The sequence below is a fragment of the Lipotes vexillifer genome, unplaced genomic scaffold (genome assembly GCF_000442215.2).
Source record: "Lipotes vexillifer unplaced genomic scaffold, Lipotes_vexillifer_v1.1 scaffold222, whole genome shotgun sequence".
Lineage (NCBI taxonomy): Eukaryota > Metazoa > Chordata > Mammalia > Artiodactyla > Lipotidae > Lipotes > Lipotes vexillifer.
The window spans coordinates 481,313-485,719 of NW_006784898.1; positions in this window are offsets into that span (position 1 = coordinate 481,313).

Below are 4,407 nucleotides of genomic sequence, written 5' to 3' on the forward strand. Positions count from 1 at the left end.
TATAAGAACATATACAACCATCTTCCATTCAATGGTACAGCTCCTGAGAATTAGGGTCGGGCCTCATTTGGTTCTGTGTCATCACAGCCTACCATACTACCTGGGAATGAACACTGGTTAAATGCAAGGATGAGATAAAATGGGACAGGGTGGGGGAGAGATGGAGTGGGAGTTTAGGGTTAGCAGATGCAAACTGTTATATATATATAGGATGGATAAACAACAAGGTCCTACTCTAGAGCACAGGGAACTATATTCAATATCCTGTGATAAACCATAATGGAAAAGAATATGAAAAAGAATGTATAGATATGGATAACTGCTGTACAGCAGCAATGAACACAACATTGTCAATCAACTATACATCAATAAAATTTTAAAAAAAGAAATGAAATGGGACAATAATTGTGGTTATTTGGATATCTGCAAACTTAAATACTATAATGAAGGGCTTCTTATGTATTTTCTGAGATGTGGGAAACATCCAAAAGATTAATCCCTGTTTATATTAAGTGACCAGTACTTTTTTGAGAAGTAACAAGGGTCCCTATCAACTTATCATACTAAACTTTCTGAGCTTATCTTTTCTTTTGGAAACACTTCCTTTAATTTTTTCTGAGCTTATCTTTAATGGTGTTTTGAATCTTTGGTAGATGAGATTCTTTATCAGTAATTTTTAAAGAGGACCAGGGGATTGGTGTGGGATAGAACCAACTAATTTCTGAAAGGTTATCCAGAATTCAAGTAATAAAAATTTTTGTTTAAATAGCTACGATTATAAAGCACTATATTATGGCTATGGATAAACCTACAAAATAGTACCCATCTTCACCCAGCAGAGGGCACACTGTACATAGTTATTGACGGAGAAACACAAAGTAAAAGGAAGTGTGTTATTCTCACGGCCACACGCTACAGTAACATATGGCATCACACATAAATGAGTGTAACTGTACATCCAAAGTTCCATAATATATTTTTTGTCGACTGAGTTTCCAGCTCTCTTCTTTCACATTATTTTTAAAAGTTATTTTATCTTCAACAAGCTCAGGATTAGGTCAAAGTTAATCTCTAAATAATACTGTTAACTTCACCCGGCTAAAATCATTGGCACCCAACAACGTGTAAGGGTTTTTGAGAGCATCATTTCACATATGGCATGTTTTCTGTTCTCACAAGGTATCTTACAGGTCATGACACAGCAGTAAAGCACATCCACCTACAGATAACTGTGCACTATCCCTCTTAGAGATTTAGAGAAAATCAGGTTCATCGTGCCCTCCCAACATTTTCAGATTTTGCTTGGCATGGATATTGTACACAAGAGCTCATGAAACGGACAAAGAATTGTTCTAGGGGACAGAAGATCTGGCTTTTTGTCCCTTACCGGTTGTGTGACCTTAAGTCACTACTTCTCCAAGTCTATCTTCATCTGTTACTAGAGGAAGAGTGATGCCCACCAGACCCTCTTCCCAGCTGGGCGATGTGTGCTCGACGTGTAAGAGCCGTAGATACGTGCTCCTTAGATGCATGGGGTCATCTGTGCCACAGGACAGAGGATCTGAAGCAACAGCCGCTGTCATGAAGTGTCCACCAGATGGCGGCCAGAGCCTCTAGTTTTCTCTGTGGAGAGGTTGACTGAATCAGTCTAGGTTCTTGGGCAATTCAGGGCAGTGGAAGGAAGCAGGCTCCAGGTGAGAGGTTAGATTTCTGCTTATCTGGGAGGAGGGCTTTGATGAGTGTCCCAACCTTCGTCTTACCGCAGCCTTGTAAGGTAGGTCACTCTTCACATATGTTTCTTACTTTACTTTAGATCTATTTCTAACTGCATTTTGAGGAATTTCTCTTTTGATAGGAATTCAAAACAATAAAAGGCCATTATGGCTATATATGTAGAGATGCTTATTGCAGTACTGTTTATGGATAATCAGTGAAAGTGGAAGCGATTTAGGAACATGGAATATTAGGCAGGCATCAAAATGCACATTATGGGGACTTCCCTGGTGGTCCAGTGGTTAAGACCCCATGCTTCCACTGCAAGGGGCACGGGTTCGATCCCGGGTCCGGGAAGTAAGATCCCGCATGCCGCGTGGTGTGGACAAAAAAAAAAAAAATTAAAAAAAAAGAACATTATGAATATTATATAAGTGCATGGTCTAGTGAATGATAATAATGCTTTTAGTTTTTATTTTTTTATTTTTATAAACTTATTTATTTTTTCTGTGTTGGGTCTTTGTTGCGCGAGGGCTTTCTCTAGTTGCGGCGAGCGGGGGCTACTCTTCGTTGTGGTGTGTGGGCTTCTCATTGCGGTGGCTTCTCTTGTTGCGGAGCACGGGCTCTAGGCGCGTGGGCTTCAGTAGTTGTGGCTCGCGGGCTCTAGAGCACAGGCTCAGTAGTGGTGGCACACGGGCCCAGTTGCTCCATGGCATGTGGGCTCTTCCCAGCCCAGGGCTCGAACCCGTGTCCCCTGCACTGGCAGGTGGACTCCCAAACACTGCGCCATCAGGGAAGCCCTAATGCTTTTTTTTAAAAGCAGAACGAATTACGTGTCATGTTAATAAATGTGTTGAAATCGAGAGCATATGTGGCTGTGAAAAAATGGCAGGAAAGATGGAATGGTACTAACCCCTGACATGTCAGAGAGTTAGCAGTCTCTTTCTTTCTGTATCTCTATCTCTGTGTGTGCCTCTCTCCTTCCTAAATGACATTATTGCTGTCATAGTGATATTTGCAGAACCTGACACTTCTAAAGAGATTTCCATGCTTTGTTTGAAATACAGTAATGCCTAGTGAATCCAGTATGCTAGGGAAGAAGTGGCATACGTAAATGACTTTTTTTGTTTTCTTTTGTTTTTGTTTTTGGCGGTAGGCGGGCCTCTCACTGTTGTGGTCTCTCCCGTTGCGGAGCACCGGACGCGCAGGCTCTGCAGCCATGGCCCGCGGGCCCAGCCGCTTCGCGGCATGTGGGATCTTCCCGGACCGGGGCACGAACCCGTGTCCCCTGCATCGGCAGGCGGACTCTCAACCACTGCGCCACCAGGGAAGCCCCGTAAATGACTTTTGAATCTGATTTTTTTCTGTTAACTGATTCTTATTCCTCTTAACACAAAAACAATAACAAAACCATTTTGGCTAGAAATCTTTCTAAAACGTATTGCATATTTTCCTGCCTTCTCCTACAGTTTCCTGCACGTATCACATTCTTCTCTTTCTATCTCACATTTACCGTGATGAATGTCAATTTCTCTCTCACCCTAGAATACAATGACGTCTTCGTGTGTAGTTCAGGTATAGGGTTATTTGCCTCTACATGGCATGATCTAACCTCTGCTGAGTTTTGATTTCCTTGATTCGTGTTTTGACGGGTTTTCTTTTTTGTTGTTTGGTCTTTTTCTCACTTGCAGGCTATCAGGTGTCATTTTTGTGGTTGCCAGTGTCTCAGTCTTTGGCAGCCTTTCTTTCCTAATCTCGCTACAGATTTGCTGCTTCTAATATGCCCTGTTAGAAAATCACACAATCGAGTTTACTGCAATTATGTGCAGAGAGCTCCAAAGGGCCTTTGGTTTTGTGTAAGTGTTTGGACAGTGGAGACACAGCCATATCTATTTTCGTTGCTCAAAGGTATTTTGGCTTCTTTCTCACCTCTTGGCTGTTTCCTGGATACACTAAGGTGTATACACATACACATACACATAGGAAATGACCTATGCACAAGAGACATGTTGCTACGGGGAAAATAAAATACTGGCTCTCAGAAACAAAGCAGAGTCCCACCGTATAGCACAGGGAACTATATCTAATCTCCTGGGATAAACCATAATGGAAAAGAATAGAAAAAAAAGAAAGAATGTGTATATAACTGAGTCACTTTGACGTACAGCAGAAATTAACACATTGTAAACCAACTATACTTCGGTTAAAAAAAAGTGAAAAAAAAAAAAGAAATAAAGCACAGTAGTTGTAAATCCAGGCAATGCCAACAGATCAATGGAAAGTGAAAGCAGAGTCATTCCATCAATAGTCATCAAAAGCCCACCCTTGCATCTGCTTCATTCTTTTCCTGTGTCACATCATCCTTTCTATTCATAGACTTCATCCTGGTACAAATTTACCTCCAGTTTAGAAAGGAACAAGGAACAAGGCAAAGCAGAAACTGTACAAAACAAATTAGAGAATAGTAATTTACATGATTCAAGGATCTTTTCTCTTAGCCAACTAATAAATACCACAGATTTTGAACATATAAGACATATTTTTAACATAGAAAGCAGCTTGCTAGATGCGATGGAGACTCAAAAGAACTATGCGTTTATGCCCCCTCCCCTGATTTTTTTTTTTTTTTGTGCAAAATAACGAACTGTAGTAGAGTGGACCATTTGTTCAATTAAAATGTAATTAAATGTAATT